This window comes from Mastigoproctus giganteus, chromosome 8 (assembly GCF_048544385.1).
Source record: "Mastigoproctus giganteus isolate SK-2022 chromosome 8, ASM4854438v1, whole genome shotgun sequence".
Taxonomy (NCBI): Eukaryota; Metazoa; Arthropoda; class Arachnida; order Uropygi; family Thelyphonidae; genus Mastigoproctus; species Mastigoproctus giganteus.
The window spans coordinates 102,421,577-102,445,722 of NC_143582.1; the positions used below are offsets into that span (position 1 = coordinate 102,421,577).

General features: G+C 36.1%; 1 protein-coding gene across 2 annotated transcripts in view; it reads left to right on the plus strand.

Moving 5' to 3' along the window:
- Positions 1-24,146, plus strand: part of LOC150081743 (eukaryotic translation initiation factor 4E-like) — a 221,544-nt gene that overhangs the window by 107,240 nt on the left and 90,158 nt on the right. The window lies entirely within an intron of this gene.

Below are 24,146 nucleotides of genomic sequence, written 5' to 3' on the forward strand. Positions count from 1 at the left end.
AAGTTAACTCAGCACATCACTTTTCCTGAAAAGTTGCTTACTTTGGCTTAGGATTGATTCAAAAATTTTAATACTTGTGTTGAGTGAGAATTTTATCATACAAAATTTAAATAAATAGTTTCAGATTATCCCCAGGGGCTCACATCTGGTGAGCATGGGCTTGGCAAACCCAGGGTCCTGAGCTGGATATCATTATTGCTTTCTCTGTGATTCCCTTCCACTTCTGTCTCTCTCTCTCTCTCTCAGGGTAACGCAGGAATTTTTATTTTTTGACTGGTGCAGCATAAGCCTCAGGCTTCCTTGCACTACATGGCTAATAATATATTTCATTTGAATTTGTGGTGATCATTCTGTTAAGTACCGTGGTTATAAAATAAGTTTCCCTATTCGAGAGACACTAGTGTCAAAACGGTTGGAGATAGCACTGTGAAATGGGGAAACGATTTGTAGAAGAAAAAAAATTAGTTCGAATTTCTGCCAACAGGGGAGAAATTGGCACTGTAAACATGAGAAGGAATACTTAACTTAGGATTAGATTTTAATATCAGAACTTAGAAATCTACAGATATTGTTTTATGTGCTTTCCTTCACTTGAGATGACATTCTGAAAACGGAGGACTGCCATGTGATACAGTTTTCCCTAGAATCTCAATGGGGTGCTGGCTACATGCTGTTTAATGCTTGCTTTCAAATCGACAAGCGTCTTGTATGCCGCCACAGTAAACTCTGTCTTTCAGGTATCCCCATAGTCAGAAATCACAGGGATTGAGATCATTTGGTGATCGAGCTGGCCAGAACTGTGGAAAGTCTCTAGAAATGATGCGATCATTTCCAAATGTTGAACGGAGCAGTTCTTTCACTTGTTGATCAACGTAGGGAGGGACACCATCTTGCATGAACACTATGGTCTCCAAGCATTGCCTTTCTTGTAGAGCGGGAATAGTGTGATCTCTTAGAAGAGCACAGTACCATGCACTAGTTACCGTACACCTTACGGGGCCTTGAGCGGTAGACTCTTCAAAGAAAAATGGTTCGATTATAAACTCTGCTCTGAATCCATACCATACTGTAATGTATGGACTTTGTAGTGGTCTTTTATGCACAGCAGATGGACGACATTGGGCAGTTTTGTGCATTTACAGCCCCATGTATCATCAGGTTCCATATGAGCCCATGTATCGTCAAGTTCCATACAAGTCAGAAATCATTGGACAAAATCTATTCGTTGTTGCTGATAACAAGACTTAGTTCTTGTGCTATGTTAATCTTCTATGAGAACCAGCATAAAATTATTCGAAGCAGTTTACGTACAGTAGACCAAAGAAGGTTTGAGTCTCTTGACACACCTCTGGCACTACTGACTGGTAGTGTTTTGCATTCTGACCTGGAGGCCATTGCAACTGCCACTTCATCCACTATCTGCGTTCTGATATGTGGTCGTCCCCTGCCTGGAATTACACCTAACTCCCCAGTTGCTTCAAATTTCTTTATTAGTTTTTGAAGCCCCACTGACGTCAAACGTCCTTTATGCAAACCTTTAAGTTTCCGATATTCATGTAGTTCTTGCGTTAGCGTTACTATTATTCTGGTAGAACAGTTTTACTAAAAGAGCACGTTCCTTTTTTGTAAGTGTAATAATGGTTATTGATGGCATTGGCCCTTCTGCCTTTATCAAATAGGATTTCATTTGCATAAGCCGCGTGTCTTGAAGAAAATGACAACTTTTACATATGTGCAGTGCTGTTTTTCCCCTGGTGGCCTAAATTCAAACTAATTTTTTTCTTCTACAAATCTTTTCCCCGTACCCTAAATGACATACCTACCAATTTTCACAGCTTTGACTCTGTTTTGACACTAGGGTCTCCTTAATAGCAAAAAACTTATTTTATAACTGCCCGGTATATTAAATTTATGATTTGAGGTTTATTTAAATTTACTTTCCCTTACTCTTATAAATTTATTTTTAAGAATTTAAAACACATACATACACTGCCCTGCTGTTAATATCTGGACTAGGGCTTAGAATTCTGGGATCCTGGTCATTTTTTTCCAGTATTGAAATACCGGTTTTTTGGTACTAATTTTAAAAAAATAATTGTTTATAATTTAATCACATAAAGGTTATAAAATCACCTATATGTGATTATGGCGTCGTTATCTCTACTAGCAAATGTTCGATAAATCATCGATAGGACACCATACAGCATTGCAACCTGTCCACAATTCTCGCACAACTTCATGTCTGACCGTATCCTAACTTCCAAGTCCCGTTCCTCCACTCTGACTTTAGTTCAACTCCACCAAGTGTATAAGTTATTTTGGGGTTGCTGTTCCCCAGGTAGCGAACATTAACTACTCTACTGATCTTTACATCATCTGCAAATTTAGACCTCACACCCTCTATCCTTTCATAGATGTTATTTAAGATAATCATAAACAACAGTGGTCCCAACACTGATCCTTGGGGAACCCCACTTCTTACATTTACCCAATCTGAGGAATAACCGTTTATTACAATCCTCTGCCTGGTGCCCTGAAGCCATCGTGCTATCCATCTAAGGATTTTCCCTATGATTCGAGCCTGCTCCAACTTATAAAGTAACCACTCATGTGAGACTGAGTCAAATGCTTTGCTGAAATCCAAATAAACAACATCAAAATTAATCCCTAACTCCAGCTCATGAGTGACCTGTCAAAATGGCTAACCAGAATTGTTAAACATGATTTTCCCTTTACAAAACCATGCTGTGGACCTACAGAATTCCATTTCCATCTAAATGATCCTAAATTCCACCCTTGATCATTGCCTTCATGATTTTCCCTACTACTGAAGTTAGACTGGCCGGTCGGTAATTTCCCGTTACCCTCCTAGAACTGCCTTTATGTTCCAATTTACACCAATCCAACGGAATCTCTCCTGAGTCCAGTGATGCTCTCATAACTAGCCTTAATGGGTCAGTGCACTCACTTGCCGCCTCCTTTAAGATTATAGGGTATATGCCATCAACAACAGGAGGCTTACTCGCCTGTAGGCACGAAAGTTCTCATTAAATAATCATTTGAAATTTCAACATCATTAATTACATTTTTTTCAACTTCACTTCCATAATGTCTCATTGACACAAAGTGTTTTTTTTTTATGTAAATATCGATGCAAAGTAACTGTTGAGTTCATCTGCAACTTCAGCTATGCTATCTAATACTTTCCCACATCCATTACATAAGGGTCCAATCTGATTTGTCCTTCTGTTCTTTGCATTTATATGTGAAGAATTCCTTAACTTCACTCTTTGCTCTCTTCTTTATTCCTTATCCCCACTCTTAGCTCTCTCTCAGACTCAGTAAAGATACTACAGTGAAAATTTTACTTCGCTTAATAAAACGTCTTTCTCCTTCAGAAAATGATAAACATAATTCAACCATGGAAGACCAACATGGAACAGAACATCAGTGTTCCGCAAATTCTTTCCAAAATAAGAAATTGCCTGACTCCAATGAGATTTTAAAAGATGAATTTGAGTTGGAAATTAATGAAATAGTTTTAACTATTTTTGCTAAAAAAAAGTTCAAAGCCTAGAAAATATGGACTGAGATTGTCTACAGTTATCTCAGTACAATAGTACCAGAATAGAATCCGAAAGGGCGTTTTATGCCGCTAATCAAATATGTACCAAAATTAGATCCATTTTAAACGATCATACTATTGATTTCTTATGTTTCTTAAGAGCTCACTTTATTCAGACAGGTAGTGTGGATGCTTAGACATAACTAAACTTTGCAGTAACAATATGTATTTCTTTTTTTTAGAATAACTGTATTTTAATGATTTTTTCAGAATATTTTTTATTGCACTAAAAGTTTATTTAAAACATGAATTCAAGTAATTACAGTACTTATTTTTTTCCTTACTTTATTGCACCTAATAGTCATCAAAATTTATTGAGAAAAACATTTGTTTTTGGAATACCGGTATTAAGATTTTGACTGGTATTGTAAGCCCTAATCTGGACACCTACATATCTACAAATAACTTTTATTTACAGGCAAACTGATAATGTGCTGAAACCTTCAGCATTTCTGACAGTTTCTGGTCACCATGAAACACTCTTCACCAGTGTTTTCTAAAATGTTCTCTGATATTTTCTATCATTTGGCTTTTAAAGCATTGACAAGTTCAGATCTGTTTTTTGGGCAGTCTCTACTCACATGCACCCAACCATCAAGATCATCCCAGACTCTCTCATAGGATTTAAGGTCAGGTTCCTGGGCTGGCCAGTCCATCACAATGCAAGCAGTATGATGTAGATGGATCATTGTCCTGCTTATGTATTGGCCTTCCCCCACTGTGATGCCACAATGTCGGCGCCTCCGTAGCCAGGTGGGAAGGAGCAGCAGTGCGTAGCACATGCTTCTTGATTAGACCAGGGTTCGAGCCCGTCACCACCAAATACAGAGAATGCGGAAAGGTCAGGGAATGACCACTGCATATCCCGGAGCAATATGGCCTTAGTTGCTAATGCTCCTAAAAACCAAATAACAAATAGCCACAATGTAGTAATACATTATTGTTCAGGACACTTAGATAAACCTCAAAATTCCTGGTTATATCTAAAACAACCAATAGTCCCAGTCCACACCATGATAAACACCCCATACCAAACACTGCTTCTGCCAAACTTCATTGTCAGGATGATGTAGTCTGGCAGGTAGCTCTCTCCAGGCATTCACCACACCTAGTTTGGTAGACCATGGATAATGACTTTTCATTCTGAAGCACAGCCTTCCATTGGTTTGTGGTCCAAGTAGTAGGCCTTACACCAAGCTAGATGGCATCTGGTATCTGGCTTATGACCTGCATGATATGGGTTATGACTGTGGTAACCCATATCATTCAGTGTCCTGTGTACTTTAATATTACTAACACGTCCCAATTTTCTCACTGTGGGCCTGTGTATTTGTGCTGCAACAACCCTGAACTGCTAATTCTTTGTAGAACTCTTCTATCATGTTCGATCAGTTTCAGAGGTCATTTCATATGGTTTCACCACAGTCCACTTCCATTTGTAGATCACATCGCTAGTCATTGACCTAGGGATCTTATGTGGCATCCTATTATCATTCCATGCAGGAAGTCTCTTAACTCTGGTGATCATGATCATGGCGGCATCTTGCATTCACAATACAGTGGATTCTGGTTATTTGTGCCACCGGTTAATTGGGGCAGCCGTTTATTTGGGGCAAATCTTAAAAAATGGAACCCAATCAAGAAAATAGCCAGGGTTTACTTCGCTTAATCGCATGCCATTTAATCGGGGGCAGGAGACTGCAGCACTGGAGATTACCTTACGATTGTGTCCGACCGTACCACATGGTTCGGTCTGATTTCTGGAGGTCACAACCATAAAACAATAAAAACAATTAGCAGTCACCTGTTTATTGGGCTTTTTGGTTAGTGCAATCTATCATAAACGGATAACAAACTCGATTTTATTGAATTTGCGATAATACCGACAGCTGGAATTCTGTGGGTTATTATGGTGATATGTGTTTACACTTCCATGGAATCCCCAATCATATAAAAAAAATAAATTTTCAGAATCTTCCCTTCATTCCTATTTTTAAAGCTTCGTAACTTGTTACTCCATTCTCACTTGCACGTATCGTGTTACTTGAAATTTGTGTGCGCCGTGTTCTTTGTTATTGATTGCTTATCTTTTTACTGTTTTAAGTTTTAACCCCCACCCACAAATGTCAGCTAGTTAGTATGTACATATTACAGTACATATTAATTATTCTGATTTTCACGTATCATTTAATTTTTAATTGGTAAGGTAATAAAGGGTAAATTTGTGTTTAATATATCTTTACTTTTATAGCCTGTGGATAATATTCCTCCTCTTTTTGCTAATTAGAGTTGCTGTTTAGTAGAATTAAAATTTAATTCACAAACGTGATCACAGTGGCTGGCGCTTACTACACAGTATATAGTGAACCGTACTTTACTATGGTGACTCCATTGTAACGTGATTTGATTGTACAGTGAACAAATTGTAAAGTGGGGGGGGTTCCATTGTATTTTTACTTTTTTAACATGAAACTTTGGATAATTGGGGCAGCCGCTTAATCGGGCAAAAATGCACTAGTCCCGATGTGTCCCGAATAACCGGAATTGACTGTACTTCTGTCTCCTTGAAGGTCTGTGAGTATATAAATGTGAACTTGTAGGTAGTATGTGAGCATATTATTGTCTGACATATAATGTTTGGGTAGGATGTGGCCAACTATCAATGGAAGGTTGTCTCAGATATTAATGGTAGAGCAGTTTATGTATTATAAGGTATAATACAAACTGCTATAAGGTATAGGGTATGTACAGGCAGCTCCCACTTTACGAGTTCTTTTTTTTTCAAGTATCAAGTATCAACATTAATTGAATAATGTGAACAACAATATAAACGTTAATTGCAATAAATAAATGCTAAACATTCGTAAATACAGTCTTTCAAACCACGTGCGTAGCTATACAATTGAGTACTACTGCGTGTACGTTTATTTTTTCGGGCAGAGATAAGGAGGGAGGTCAAACTCTTAAATTTGTAAAGAATTCCATATTTTAGTTGCAATCAAAATAATAAAAAGAGCCTGAGCCTGGAACAAAATTACAGAGAAGAACATGAAGGGTGTTTGGAACAAATTATCTCATCAGTTTATTGATAATTTTGTAGGGTTTCAAGAACCAGCAGAGATCGTACAAAATAAAACAGAAGCAATTGTTAATACTGCAGCTTGAGGTTTCTACAAGTGACATCACTGATCTGCTTCAAATGGAGAGCTCACAAATGAAGACCACCTTGAAATGGCAAAATATGAAGAAGCTGAGGAAGAAGAAGATATAACAACTGAAATTCCTGTTCGTTCCTTCACTCTCAAGGAGCTTGATGAAGCTTTTCAACACAGAAAAAACAATTGATTTTTGAGTCACAAGGTTCAAATTTCGAGCACACTAGAAAAGTTACTACAGATTTAAAAATGCTTATGCATGCTATTGTGAAATTTATAAAGAAAAGAGAAGACTGTCTTGGAAACAGATGACTCCTTTTGCTTCCAACAAACCAACGAATGCTGAACCAACAATGGGTGAAGAACCATCGAGTATGCATTTAGTCGTTAACCCAACAAAGGATAAAGTTAAAAACTAAAGCAAAAATAAAGCATATGGTATAAGCAGACTTACCATATCCAAGCAAAAGAACCATATGTGGACTTTACTGTTGCTGAAAAAGAAATGGAGCTGTATATAATGTGTAGGCCTGTAGTGAGAATTGAAAAGTGGTGACCCCTGTGTGTTGGACATGGTAAAATGTGTGTTAATGTGCATGAAATTAGCCAATAAGTTTTATATTAAGTTCAAGCATAATGAAACTTGGTGGTAGCAGGGCTGTGTAAATGGCTAATGGAGTAGGAATGACAGTACCTGAACTCCACAAAGGCAAAGATATAGCGGTATGCTTAGAAGTAGATTCTCCTCTGTCCTCGGATTTCCTTAATAATTTTGGAGAAATAACAATGAAGAGTATAGGATAGTTGAAAGTTTGATGTGATGCAAGATATAAGGTAAAGCTCGGGTAAGCCTGGGATTGCAAGCCCATTCCTTATAGTAGGACCCTGAGCTGAATTTGCAAGTCATTATGTGCTGATATATATATCAGCGATAATAATTAAGATCGTAAAAGTGATAAAGCTCAATATGCCCTACTGATGTTATTATTATAAACTATAAAAGGAAACCTCATACCTTTATGTAGGATTAGAATTCTCTCAACACTCACATTGGAAGGATTGTGTGATTATATAATTATACAAATAAATGTCCCATATTTAATATTAAATAAAGTCAATTACAAAAATTACATTAAAATTATATAAATAAATACTTATTAAAAGATTTTCATGCATTCAATTCTCATCCCCAACATAACGCATCAGGAAAAGCCAGAAGTCGACAGCCAGCAACACCCCCCCCCCCTCCAACAAAAAAAAAAAACCCAAAGCCAATACTGCATGTTAACATGAGAACTGAAAAAAATTGTTGGATTTATCCTCAAAAAACATAGGTTAAAATATCTAAAATCATAAAATTGTCTAAACTTATAAGGGACCAAACTTATTCAGATACACTCCATGCTCACAAGAAGTAAAGTGTTTTTTTGCGAATGATACCCACCCTTTTTGTCTTTAAACCTATCGACTACCTGATACGAGATTATTGTTACTAAACCAATGTATGAATTACTGTTCACAAATGTGCGTGAAAGTCCACGAGTCTGAGATGGTATACGGCCAAGGAACATTTATGGAATTTGCATTTAACCTTGAAATGAGGTTAAACACAAATTCCATAAACGTTTGTAGGCCATATATATGTGCGCTTTATTTTCCTGCCATCGTCCTTCTGCTACGTACTACTTGAAAACTCTAGGTATCGTTGCCTTTCTTATTATACTTTCGGTTTAGTTCATTTCTAGGCCTGTTTTGACGCATATTTTTTTGCCTGGTTTTTCCCTGCATTACAAGCATTTGGTATTCATCTCCTTTTTTAAACTAAATCTTATAAAGTTCTGAAACTAAAACCTGTTATATTCATTTACAGTTACTAAATTAGTGCAATAGGTTCTGTTAGCAGTTTTTTTTTTTATTTTAAATTTATGGACCTTCTGAATTGATATTTTAGATATGAGATAGGGAAATTATTATAAACCAGTTTATTATACAAGGCTGAAATCCAACCTATTACGGAATATTGTTTCCACACATGTGATCATGTCCCAAAACAAAACTTCTCTCAGGCTTCCAGACTCCATTCCAAAAGATCAGTCAGGTTAATAAAATAAACCTCTCTTATAAAGTTATGATATTTATGAACTTTATAAGTTTATAACTAATTTATTAGCTTTATGACATTTATAAATTTAATATATTAGTTTACAGCATGCATCATGCTGAACAGCAAAATTTGGGTCATATCTTGTTATGTTTACTTTACAGATTTTAGGGTGCTAAACATACAAATAGTGCTCAAAATGACAGATGGCTCTTGTTTTTGAAAAAAGTAGTTTTTTTATATTTATACAAGGTATTTTTTTATTTATATGGTAGTAAGATGTAGCTACAAACATACCTATATCAAATACGGGAGCATCCCATTTCACCATCCAACCATAATCGACTAACATGGCGGCACTCCATTTGCTTTTGTGTCTTTTGTTCCATTGTGGTGATGTCTTGATGGAAGTGGTCACCATGTTCGTTGCTTGCGGCACCACGGTTTGGGGGAAGAAATCCAGGTGTGAGTGCAAGAAATGCATCTTCAATGGTGCATTGCACCCCAGTTTTTTTTTTTTTTTTTTTTTTGAAGTAATGACATCTTCCACAAGCTGCCTGTAGTTGCCGGCTTTAACATTTACTAGAAATCCAGTCAAAACATTATCACTAAGGGCACATTCAAACTATTTGTCTTTGAAAAGTTGTCTTTGTGGAACAATGTAAAACGCCTGCCTTAATCTCTGTACTAAATCTTGAGAATTTCTCTTGCAAGTATGAGAATGCAAGACTATTTACTTCCAAAGCCTTTACAAAATTTTCATGATCCCCAGTTTGATGTAGAAGCAAAACTTTATTTGGATCTACCAGAGGTTCAAATGTCCTTCATTCCAGGTGTTAATGATTTTTGTTGAAGCCAACTTCTCTTCTCATATTACATATCCTTGGCATGACTATCCCACTTAACACTGCCTTAAGGCTAACCCTAGAAGCATCAATAAATAGGTGCAATTCTTTGGGAATGTGCCTCATGTTCATTGCTGCCATTAGACCATCAAAATCCTTACAAATAGTGAGTTCACCTTGTGTTTGCTAGAATTTATCATAGTTTTTATTTTGTGTATGAAATGTTGTCACTTTCACAGAATGATCTAGAATATTCCACTGTTGTAGTCTGTGGCCTAAAGCTATGCCTTATTCTTCGGCAGTTTGAGATCCCTGATGAGGCCATTAAGCTCACTTTCTGTGATTTTATGTGGTCTAATTCATTAACGCTCATCCTATTCCTTACATATGAGTAATTTCTCATTATTTGTTAAAATATCTTCATCAGAGTGTAGAGAAAAGTGGTCGGATGGTTGGAATTAGTAGTATTTCACCGTGAGGCACAGGATGAATTACAGATTGTATATTTGGGTACATCACTGTCCACTTTTTCTTCATTGTCATCAGTTTTCTAATAGGAGTAGTACACCATACAGGAGTAACAGTCTGTGATGTGATTTGTTGGCTTCTTCCACCTCCAAGTCATGGGTACTGCGAAAGACATAAAACGTCCCTTTCGATTCACCTATGCATTGAGTTTTGATGAACAGGTAGTGCATCATGTGTGTGGAGCCCAGTTCTTGTCCTGGTTGCCTACTTTACACCTGAAGTACAAGATGTAGCATAGGCCTTTTTTAATGCTGGAGTTAAAGAAGGATGCTTTCTTGAAGCTAACATGACTTTTCCACATATGTAACAGTAGTCATCCGTACTACTCACACAATTACAGGGGCATATTAATCTTACATGATGCAAATACTGCACAAAAAGTAGAAATCTCATAGAGAACAACAATTAACCGTGACCAAATCACCCAGTACTCTATCCGTATTTGAGGATTACTGCAACAGAGTTAAAGACGCATTTGAGGCAACAACTTATCATGTGATAAGAGCATGGTTGTAAACTGCTGTGTTGCCATGTGTTTTGCCAAGAGCCATTGTTGATAATGTAGAGTAACTGACTAATATGAGACCCCAACTGTAATTTGAAAACAAGAGCCAATCAACAAATTGTAATTTGATTTTTGTGTTCAACAGCATAAAATTAGTCAACTATATTTTCATAACATTTTACATGTTGACCAGTGTTATAGTATTATATCTATTAATGCATTAACATGCAGTCCATAGTGTGTGGACAGCAATTTTTCTCAATCAATACTTTATATTTATAAGCATTTTGCAATCCTCCTCCGATTTGATCTGCCTGCATTGACAGAGATGTAGAAACATAGCCTTATTGGATTATCACAGTTGTGGTCCCCTGATGAAGTTTGTTGTGATCCCAAAGTTTTGTTGTACTTTCCTTCGAGTATTGATGTTTTATAATTCATTAACACTCATCCTAGTCCTTACATATGAGTAATCTCTCATTATTTGTTAAAAATTTACAGAAATCTGTAACTTGTATTTCTGATCATTAGTGCCAATAATTAGTATTTCATATATATTATACTACGAACATGATCATTAATGTTTTTCACATTCTTTCTGCTTTCGACATCTTCCCTTCTTATACTTCCACTTTCCTGTCCTTACTCTTCAGAAGGTCGGCATCCTGCACAGTGAGCACTTCAATATTCTGACTTTAAATTATGTGTGCGTGTGTTATAAGAATTTTTCCGTATACAGTGAAACTATTCTCTTAACGGACACCTCTCGTTAACGGACATCTCTCTACAACGGACATTTTCAAATTCCCCAACTCGCCTCCATTGATTTTAACGTGTTTGCATCTTCTGTCTAGCAGACATTCTCTGTAACGGACGTGGACAGGCAATTTGCACTGTTTCGTTTAGATTAGCACTTAATTTGATCTCCCCATAACGGACAGCGGGCGAGCTCACGGCCCTTTTTCTAGGAACATTCCTTCCACGTATTGCCTCAATTGTGTGTTTATTTTCTATTTCCGATTCTCTGAATTTTATCAAGGTTTACATCGCGGTTCTAAACCCTTTTTCAAGAATTTTAAGGCACGTGTAAAACTTCTGATGAATTCGGTGTGTGCAGGGAGGGGGGGGGGAATATGGTCGGCCTTTCGTCTTTTCAGTTTCATTTTTCAGTTTTGTTCAGTGTCGTGTGAAGTGCACAATGTCTTCTCGTAAACATTTAACTTTAAAAGATAGTCGAACTCATTAATGCGTATGATCGGCAAAAAAATAGTGTTCGCAATCTCGCTGTAAAATTCAAAATCGGGAAGACGCAGGTAAGCGACATCCTAAAGAAAAAAAATGAACTGCTCAAACAATTTTGGCAACACGTAAATGATCAGGTTCAAAAATCATTCCCGAAAACTGTTGGACTTCAAATTTGTCGCGCACGTGCTAAAAAAATTCCCATTAATGGGCCTATTATTAGGGAAAATGCTTTGGAGGTTGCGAAATCTATGGGAGTAAATGAGTTCAAAGCTTCTGTGGGATGGCTAGACAAGTTCAAAACTCGGCATAAAATTTCTTGGAAAACCGTAAGTGGTGAAGGTGGATCTGTTGATACTGGGGTTGTAACAGAGTGGACTGTCAAATTGGAAGATTTATGTCGTGATTTTGAAGCTAAGGATATTTACAACTGTGACGAAACAGGGTTGTTTTTTTAAAGCTCTTTCTGAAAACACAATGAGTCTAAAAAACGAAAGGTACCAGGGCAGAAAAATTTCTAAGGAACGCTTGACTGTACTATTGTGTACAAATATGCTTGGAGACTTTGAACAACTTCTTGTTACAGGAAACCCACAAAATCCTCGTTGTTTCAAGGGCATAAAGTTGAATCTTTTGGATGTTGACTGGAAGTCTAATAAAAAAGCGTGGATAACATGAGATATCATGAGCGAATGGATAAGTCACTTTAACCAAAACATGATTCGTCAAAACAGAAAAATTATTCTTTTCATGGATAATGCTGCATCTCACTCGCACATTGAATTGTCCAACATTCAAATCATTTTTCTGCCACCAAACACATCTGCAGAGTGTCAGCCCTTGGATCAAGGGATTATAAAAAATCTTAAACTTCACTACAGAAAATGTGTTTTAAGACATCTCATTGCAAACATGAACGATGTAACATGTGCGAGTGACCTTGCAATGAAAATCAGCATTCTAGATGCGATTCAGTGGATTTCCTCTTCAGTAAACGCAATTAGAAAACAAACTGTCGTGAACTGTTTTGTAAAGTCTGGCTTCTCAAACGCAAAAATTGAAGTTGTGAACAGCAATGTGGAGCACCAAGAAGAACAAGAACTTCAACATCTATTGATAATGTACGATACTTCCGCTACAAGTGACCCTGGCTACAAAGATATAGACTCACCACTTTGCTTATTGGAGGCTTGAAGTGGTGAAACCCATGTTTAGTCTCTAGAGCAAAGTTTCCGGCATCCCCCTCTCCCCATACTTCTCCTTCAACCCATGCACGGTACTAAGTACTATAGGTTTTGATACCTTTCGTGTTTGGGGTTTTCATAAAAAAAAAAAAAAAAAAAAAAGACTCAAACCTCACTACAGAAAATGGTGCTCTAGATATTAACGACATTATCATCGATATTTTTCAAGAAGTTCCTCATAAGGATGAAGAAATGGGAGGTCATTCTGTCGAAGAACATATTAACGACGAACCACCGATGAAAATAGAAGAAGCGCTCATACAAATCAATCGTTTAAAAATGTTTTTCGCCGCTGAAGAAGATACTGAAGGACTTTCGATGGTTTCTTCACTCCAAAAAAATGTTGAAAACAAAATTATCAGCCGGAAGAAGGTGCAGAAGAAAATAAGTGATTACTGTATGTATTTTTCTTAAGATAAAGTCATAATATGCATAGCACAATTGTATGTATATTATTTACAAAAATATTGTTCAAAATCTGTATATATTTTAATTTAATTTTACATTAAACGTTTAACGATTTTTCTTTCTTTCTTTTTTTTTTCTCCCTCAGACGTCTTGTTAGCGGACACTTCTCTCTAACGGACACATTTTCGTTTCCCATGGCTGTCCGTTAAAGGGAAGTTTCACTGTATATGTTTTATTTTTTTAATTGAGTTAGTCACTGGCCTATCTTGTGTCATGCTGTAAAGACAGAGCATAGTAGTATTACTTGTATATACAGTAATTCCTTGATTAATGTGCTAAATTTTTTTGATACCAAAAAATCAATTAGTGCGGTACAAAAATTTGATTAATGCGGTATCTATAATGTGCCATATTTTTCAAGCGTTTATTTTGTCACCACTTCAATTTCTCTGTCCATCTTTTTCAAGTGTTAATTTAGTCACTGCCTTAATTTCATATAACTGAAATCCGAAAGAAAATTGAAAGAAAATATTTTCTTTGTAAACCGCGAGTTTTCTTATGTATGGTTGTCTGCTAAATTAATTTAGCAGACGCCAAACAACTGTATGAATTGTGAACAGTAAATTTTTTTTTGTTTTTTCTTAAAGTTTAGCTAATACATAATTTACCCTCGATTAACCCCTTCCCAGAACATTTTTTTCCTGAAAATGTGCCATAACGGATCGACTTTTTTATTTTACAGATTAAAAGTATCATGAAAATACTCATTGTATAGTTTTATGTGTTTTTTATAAATTTTTTAGTAGAAAATACATGGGAGTAATTAACCCATTTGGGCTATCCTAAGTTATCTTGTGTATGCCAAAAAATGTGCAAAATTATACAGATTGTTTTTAATAAATTAGCACTTGAGCTGAAATAAAGTAACAGAAAAACACTCTTTACTACTCATTATATAAATAAATTTAACAAATCAAGTAGTAACTTCCCGCCACAAGCGATAATCGTGAACTAACTATATTCTGACACATGGCCACTGCAAGTGGATAGGCGAGGTAAGCGTCGCTTATGGGCTGCAGTTCGAGAGGTCGTCAATATTTTTCAATGTTATTTTATAATTTGTTAATGCTTATCAGTATTCAGCATTTAGGATGGCAAATTTTTTATTTTGCTTACTGGTGGCACATAGGAAGGTACGCTACTGTTCTGACATTGCTGTACAATAAGTAAAATGAAAGCCAGTTGCCTGCTGCCAGTCGTAAGAAAATCCAAAGAAATCTTGGGATTTAACTGGCTAATGCAAAATTAGCCAAGTAAATGCCTGAGAAAAATACGTTTCAATCGTAAATTTGGAGGTATTGTTTGCTTCGGGTATTATTGTATCCCAAGATATTTCGTGTAGTTCCAAATAACTTTTAAAACTAAAAACGAGATATCTCAGGATAATCCATGAAGGGGTTAATGTGCTAAACTTTTTTGATACCAAAAAATCAATTGATACAGCTATGAGCAAAAGAAATAGTGAAGTGAAAAGTGATTGTATAAAGAAGATTCAAAAAGTTGTATCTTCTTTATACATTCAAAAAGTTGTATCTTCTTCATACCTTAGAAGAAAAACTAGAAATAATAAAAAGCATGAACACAGTGATAGTAGATAAGATGGGACCGTGGGATGGGTGAATCAACATTACGAGCAATTTTGAGCGAAGCAGATGAGTACAAACAAAAAGATAAGGTTGCAGCAAGTTCCGAATGTATGCAAACAACTTGAAATAGAAGCCTTACAATGATTGAATTGAAATGGAGCGACTGTTGTCTATTTGGATTGAAGATTATAACCAAAAACGAATCCTGCTAAGTACCGATATTATTAAATCAAAAATATTAAGTCTCTTCTCATCTTTGAAAGAAAAGGCCACATAAGATGAAAAAGGGAAAAGTGAAGAATTCAGTGCTAGTTCTGGATGGTTTGTGAGGTTTAAAAAAAGAACCAGCTTGCATAATGTTCGAATCACAAGTGAAGCTGCAAGCGCAGATAAAGAGGCAGCTCAAAAATATTCAGACACTTTGAAGGAAATTGTGGAAGAAGGAGGTTATAGTGATCAATAAATATTTAATGTCAATGAAACTGGATTGTTTTGGAAGCATATGTCTTCTAAGACTTTCTTGGCTAAAACAGAAAAATCACAACCTGATTATAAAGTCGCCAAAGATAGGCTTATATTTTTATTAGGAGGTAATGCTCAGGGAGATTTAAAATTAAAGCCCATGCTCGTTTGTCGTGCACAGAATCCCAGGGCTCTTAAAGGCTAAAATCCAGGATCACTCCCTGTAATTTGGCAATCTAACAAGAAAGCTTGGATAACTAAAGCTCTATTTGAAGAATGGTTCAAAGGCTATTTTTGCTCAACAGTTGAGTTATTACAGAAAAAATAATCTTGATTTTAAAGCTTTATTAATTTTGGACAATGCTCTTGGTCATCCCATTGCTCTTGATTCCCTGTGTGAAAATATCAGTGATATTTTTACCACCTAATACAACTTCCTCGCTGCAAATGATGGAACAAGGGCCTATTTCACAACTTTTAAAGTTTACTACCAGAGAAGGACTTTTAAATGGGCAATTCAAGCAACATCTGGAGAGAATGCAATTTCATTGATAGAATTCTGTAAAAAGTATAGCATCAAAGATGCCATTGAAAACATTCATTAGTCATAGCCTGAACTTATATCAAGCAAGATGTGAGAGCCATGTGGAAGCATCTTCTTCCTCACTGTGCAAATGAATTTAAAGACTTTCCAAAAGAAATTGAAGGTGCTGTTGAAGAAATATTCTACTTTTTTTTAAAAAAGTAGAATATTGTAAATAACTCACATCGGAAAGGACCTTGGTTTTAATGAGTTAGACAACCAAAATGTTCAAGAATTAATTGAATCCCATTCTGAAGAACTGAGCAATAGTGATCTTCTAAATTTAGATACCCAACAAACATACGAAGCTGCCGATGATTGTCAAGGTGATTCAACTCCTACCCACAAGAAAGAGGTCACTTGAAATGAGTTTGGTGAGATTTTTTGCACTGGTGAAGTTTTTAAGCAGCAATGCTTAGATCAGTGGTTTTCAACCGGGGTGCCGCAACAACAGTCTTGAGGTGCCGTGTAATTTGGGTTCAAGTTACTTAAAGTTATTATTATTTTTTTAAAAATTTATATATTTATTTCATTATAAAAAAGGGTACAATATAAAAGGTACGGTACGGTACGGAGGATGCGGAAAGGTCAGGGAATGACCACTGCATATCCCGGAGCAATATGGCCTTAGTTTCTAATGCTCCTAAAAACCAAATAACAAACAAACAAACAAACAAACATTAAAACGTTGAAAACCACTGTGTTAGGTATTTCTTTTGGCCTAGGGGTGCCGTGAAAAAATTACTGGGACAGTAAGGGCGCCATGAACCGAGAAAGGTTTGGGAACCTCTGGCTTAGATGCTGACCCTGATGTAGAACTCAGCAGTCAAATTTGTCAAAAAGTGGTTTAATTTTTATTGTGATTTGTAATTATAATTTGTTGAAAAAAATTTAAAAAATACAGTACAGTACTGTATATTTTCAAGAATAAATAAAGTCACGGAACCAATTGCATTATTTTCCAAATTACACTTTTTGTGTAATTTGGAAAGCGAGGTATTGCTGTGTATATATATAAAATTTATATATATATATATATAAATTGTTTCTACCCCCTTCTCTCTCCACAAAAGACCTGTGGGATATAGCTTTATTACTTCATGTACATGCACCTACATTAAATTTCTCAGCAAATTGTTTGAATAATTACTTAATATAGCAATTAAGAATATTGATAATGCCAGATTCTTATATTAGCACTTGTGAATTTGAAAAACTGTTTTCTAGTAATTGGCATAAAATTACAGTCCAGTGGACATCCGCAACAACTTTCTCCCTGATCACCCTCATCAACAATAATATTTAATAAATATTCGTTCAACATTCACAGTAGCACTGTCAGCCATTTGTAGTAGTGCTGCAATTTGCATTGTGAAGCTAACCCAAAATTCATATTTTTATTAAGTTAGATTATTATTAAGTTATTAATAATAATCTGACTTAGGTTATTATTAAGTTAGATTAATGTATTTTCGATTAGTGGGGCCACTTTTTCAGAACTCATTAAGTGCACTAATTGAAGGATTACTGTATTCATTTTGTGTCTATATTGTGGTTAGAAGCAATGGTATAGCAGTTCATCTAACTGGAGGCAAAATTAGGTAAAGAATTAGAATAGGAATAGGTGCTCCTGTCCTTGTATAAACTGATAGCACAGAATGTGGAAAAAATTAATTGTAGGAAAGTGAAAAGTATGTGAAGGAAAGATATAAAGTTAGTGCTTGGGTTTTCTGGGAGCACAATTTTCCAGTGTGTGTACATATATATATTTATATTCAAGTGGTTTTAAGCTATTATTCTTATTGTAATTGTTCTCAAATACTTTCCTATCTTGCACAGGCTGCAAAGATAAAATAGTAAGTAAATATTTATTATATTGACATTTCTAAGTGTGGGTAGTTTCTGCCCATATTCCATGTCTACCCACACTTAGAAATGTCAATATAATAAATATATATATATATATATATACAGCAATACCCTGCATAGCACTGATAATTGGTACTGGAACTGTTCTGTGTTATGTGAAACTGTGCTGATTGAGGTATAATTATAATGGGTTTTAAATGAATGCGTACCAGAGAAACAGTCTATAAACAAATTATAATAATTCTATAAACAATTTGTGCTTGATAGCCAATTAAAAGGATTTGAAATAAAAAAATACTGCAATAATTTTGTTAATGAAAAGGTAACATCATGAGAGATGAGAAAAGGCTTTGTTGTTTGTTTGTTTGTTTGGGTATTACAAAAATGAAGTTTGGTGAAGTCATCTCTTCTTTTTCTCGGTATAAAAGTCTTTGTAGCATTGAATCCCATCTTTTAAAAGTTGCTGTATCTGGATGCTGCATCCAACATTTAGATCTCCATTCATAATTGCCTTGCAGGCAATTTCAAGCCCAAAAAAACTTTCTTCAATTCTTCTGTTAAATTCTTTTGGTGCCACTTCGATGTTATCCACTTCTGAATTGGTTTCCTCTTCTTCATATGCAATTTTCTTATCAATTTCAAGGAGAGTTGCATTATCTAAGTTATTTGCATATTTGTCAATGCAGTCACGTACATTGGCAGTGTCCAAAGTTTCGAACCCCAAGTCTTTTCCAATCTTCACAATGTCTTCGGCAAGTCTGAACTTGTGATTCAAAACCAATGAAAATCATTTGCAAAATGGGGCAAAACATGCTGCCAAACATAATGCATTTTGTTGGCAATGATTTCTAACCAAGACGCAGATATATTTTCGATCGTATTTAGACGGATAAAAAATAGTGAAATGAAAAGTTTGAAAAGCTATCATCTCGTCAGGATGGAATTAAGAAAAGTGGACACTGTTGCCACTGACTGCCTGCGGGGACTACTGTCATGTGCAGCATATATGAGACAATTCAGTTGGCATCGCAGCATATATATACACCCATACCTAGGCTATGGCAACACAGCATATATGTAGAGTACATGTCTAGGCTACTGAATGAGTTTTAATATGTACAGTAAATTTTCAACATAAATTTAATTGATAACTGTGTTATGGTGAAACCTATGCTGTTTGAAGCAATGCTAAGCGAGGTATTGCTGTGTATATATATAAAATTTATATATATATATATAAATTGTTTCTACCCCTTCTCTCTCCACAAAAGACCTGTGGGATATAGCTTTATTACTTCATGTACATGCGCCTACATTAAATTTCTCAGCAAATTGTTTGAATAATTACTTAATATAGCAATTAAGAATATTGATAATGCCAGATTCTTATATTAGCACTTGTGAATTTGAAAAACTGTTTTTCTAGTAATTTGCATAAAAGTACAGTCCAGTGGACATCCGCAACAACTTTCTCCCTGATCACCCTCATCAACAATAATATTTAATAAATATTCGTTCAACATTTACAGTAGCACTGTCAGCCATTTGTAGTAGTGCTGCAATTTGCATTGTGAAGCTAACCCAAAATTCATATTTTTTCTTGAAATATTTTTTTTTATATTTCATCTAGCTAGTACATTTAATACTGAAAATAAAAGAATAAAAATATGTTAACTGTAAGATAGGCACCTTATTTTTTAAATAAATTATAGAAAATAAGGATTATAAAATAGCTGATGCTTTTTGCCCCTGCGGAAATTATATGAAGTTTGGTGGACTATTCTTGTGCTTTCATGTGTTTTTGCAGCTAATAAGATAATGCAGTAAGTAATGGGATGATCTTATCACTGACTGCAGAAAAGATTTTGCCTATACACTGCTTTATCCATTAATTTCAAAGAAATGGCATTGCTAAAAAGATAACATCTCATTCACTTAAAATATGAGACACTGCTGTAACAACCTGTATCAGAGCTTATTGGTTCCTTTCAGATAGCAGGTGGTTTCTTTTAAGTAGGCAGATTGACCTTTCGGGCAAAGCTATTTGTTTGAAAGTAGTCCAGTTCAAGGCAATTTGTTGTGAAGGCAAAGTTTGCTCTGCTGTTAGTAATAAGACAGTATTAAATGGGGGATTTTCATTCTTGCTGGCTACAAAGAAACGTGAGTGGCTAAGCCAGTCCTCTCTGTTTTATATAATTGGATGAAATTTCTTGCATCAGTGTTGTTAATAAGCATAGCAGCCCACTCTGAAAGATTTACTAGTTTATGGTATTCAAGGAATTCAGTATTTCAGCCTAATGCAAAAAACTGGGTTCTTTGCATTAGGCTGAGAGTAAACTGGGTAATGGAACAAAAAAACTCTGTTCCATTCACTAATCTTGTTGCCCTTCTCTGTACTCGTTCCAGCAGCTCTACATCCTTCTTGAAATGAGGCCTCCAGACCTGTATACAGTACTCTAGGTGTGGCCTGACCATTGCCTTATACAAGGGAATAATCACCTCCTTATCCCTGCTAGAAAAATTCCTATATATCATTGACAATACACCATGAGCTACTCTTGCAGCCCGTCTGCACTGCTCACAGAGCCGAGTGGGTAAAGTACCTGCCCGGCAACCCAAAGGTCGCGGGTTCGATTCCCGCCTCGGGCTTGGATCAAAGTACTGCAAAAACCTTGGGAGGTGCAATATGGCCACAGAAGCCGATGCGCCAACAACTACCAAATCAAAAAAAAAAAATCAAAAGCACTGCTCACAGAACTTCATATCTGCCTGCACAACCACCCCCAGGTCCCTTTCATTCTCTACTACTGTCAGTGTAGTACCACAGAGTTGATACGTTGCTCTGGGGTTGCTGTTTCCCATGTGTAGTACTTTACATTTATCAATGTTCATTTGCCACTTCATTTACTTCATAAACTTCATTTGCCACCTCTCAGCCCATCAGTAATAAAAAGGCTGCTTGGATACGCTTCACTTCAACCGTCAATGAAGCAACTCCCACACATAAAATTTGGAAAACAGTCAGAAAAATGAGTGGTAAATATCAGATGACACCTCTGCCTATAATGGAATGGAGAGGGCACAACATTGCTGACCCCTACCCAAATTTCCAGTATATTAGGGGGAACTTTTGCCAAAACATCAGCAACTGAACATTACATGCCAGCCTTCCGAAGATTCAAAGCAAATTCAGAAAAACAAAAGTTAAACTTTTCTTCGGAAGCAGAACAATACAACTTACCATTTACTATCCATAAACTGCATAGAGCTCTGTCAACATCTAGGCACAGCACTGTAGGACCAGATGATATTCATTATTTGATGGTACAGGAACTAAGTGCTGAATCATTGCAGTCACTTCTTGATCTGTTCAATAGACTCTACCTGGAAGATACATTCCCTAAACAGTGGCACCATGCTACAGTCCTTGCCTTCCTTAAACTAGGTAAAGATTCAGAAAATCCCGCTTACTGTTATCGCCTTGACCAGTTGCCTTTGCAAAATTCTAGAAAAGATAGCAAACCATCAACCGATATGATACCTTGAAATTTTCAATCTCCTACATTCCGCACAATTCAGTATTCGACAAAACAGATCGACACTAGATATACTAGTAATACTAGAGAACTCCATTTGCAATGCATTCCTTAGATCGGATCACCATGTAATGGTTTGCTTTGGCATCAGTAAGGCCTATGAGTCCACGTGGAAGTATGGAATACTCCGTGAATTACATCGCCATGGACTTTGGGGTCATCTCCCGATTTTCATACAGAACTTCCTATACAAGGGAATATTCCAGGTTCGCTGTAAAACTTCGCTGTCCAAACTATTTTTTCAAGAAGGAGTTCCCCAGGACTCTGTACTCAGTGCTACGCTCTCTATAATTGCAATAAACGCCGTTGCCGAACAACTTCCAAACACTATCGATAAGGCATTGTTTGTAGATGACCTTAGTATTTCTTGTCATGCGAAAAACATGAATTTACTTTTGGGCACTAAAACAAATGTCTTAAAGATTTTTACCTTTCTCAGAACGATCAGTGTATACAAGCTCCTTTAGCTAGTCTAAAACGAGTTTTCTGACTCTCGATCTATAAAGAAATAGCATACATACTACCGTATGTATAGCACAATATGGCCATAGATGCCGATGCACCTAAAAAATCCCAAAACAAACAAACAATACACTTAAATAGGAGGGGGTGCAAGAACATTTTCTGATGCTGTTGAGGCAGTGTAAATTTGTCACAAACTAGCCTTGAAGGCTAGTTTGTGACACAGACTAATAGATTAACTGCAGCCACAAGCAGAGATGAAAGTAATTTTTGCACTGCTTTTATTGAGACATACAGCATCCTGAAAAGAGAGGTGTAGAGATTACAAGGTCAGCTTCTGGGGGGGGGGGTCTTTGTGGGACAAGCAAATGCATGATTACTGTGCTAGAGGCTGCTAAAAGCAAAAACTTGTATATTTGCTTACACTAATGCTAGGAGTATACAAAAAAAAAAAAAAAAAAAAAAAAAAAGATAAATTTTGAACCACTGTTTAAATCAACAAATTTGAACATAACAGAGATATTGGATGTGTGATGCTGCTCAGTAGCAATGCAGAATTTGAATATCAGTACAATGTGTTCAGGAAACACTGGCAAGATGGGGCAGGGGCGAGTGATGCTCTCGGTTAAGAAGCACATAGAATCAAAGGCTGTGCACCTAATGATGTGAGTGGCCGGTGCAATGTTGAGTCAGTTTGGTGTGACATAAGCACTAGGAAAACTAAAATGAGAGTCTGCTATAGGCCAAATGACTATAGTGAGTATAATATTACAACTGTACTGACAAGTAGAGTTGGTAACTAGATTGGAATGTCTTTTAATGGGGACAGCTTTCCAGATATTGATTGGAACTTGTATTTATTAAAAATATTGATGAAAGCTTATCAAGGTTGTTATCTAAGTTTACAGATGATTCAAAGGGCAGTTAATAATAGGAATCAAGGCATACTACTACCGCAGGAAGATCCAGAAAAATTGGAGAGATGTGTTGAGAAGTGGCAACTGAGGTTCAACATTGGTAAATGCAAGGTGCTGCATAATGGGCAGGAGTAATCCCAGAATAACAAACCAATTAAAAGGAACCACACCTAGGGGTAATTTTTTAGTCTGATTTAAAGTTCTCTGAGCAGTGCAGACATGCTGCTAGAACAGTTTATGGGGTTCTGTTAATTGTACACAAGAACTTTGCCAGTAGGGACAAGGAAGATTATCCCATTGTATAAGTCAGTGGTTAGGCTACATCTTGAGTACTCCATACAGATCTGGAATTCTCATTTTAGGAAAGAAGATAGTCTCTTGGAACTGTCAAGATCACAAAGGGTTATTCTTACTACAAATGACTGATTCTGCAAATTGTGCTTTTAAGCTAGACACTTGCGAGGTGATCTGTTTGAAGTGTTTAAGACTTGAAATGGATTGAGTAAACTTAATGATGATGGTATTCTAACATCTTTCTCAGATTGAATAAAGATGACTGCAGGATGAATGTGCAAAAATTTGCTTTCAGCAAATTTTTGCAGTACTTGATTGTTCAAACAGAAGAGAGTAATTAATTGTTGAAACAGACTGCCATCTGACATTGTGAAAGTTGGTTAGTTTGAATAAAGTTAAGGAAGAAATATATATTATTTTATATACATTTGTCCCTTCAATAATATATTATTGGGTAGAGATGGGCAAATGCAGTAGCCAGTGTCACCTCCCCCACCCAACTAAACCTTGCTTCTCAACATCATTTGCTATTGCTAATAATAATCATAAGTCATTTATTGTTCACTTCATAGCTTTAAAAAAATTAAAAATTAAGAAGACAACCAATGTGAACTATAATGATGTCCAACAAGGAGCATTATTCTCACATTTAGCTGTCCTAATT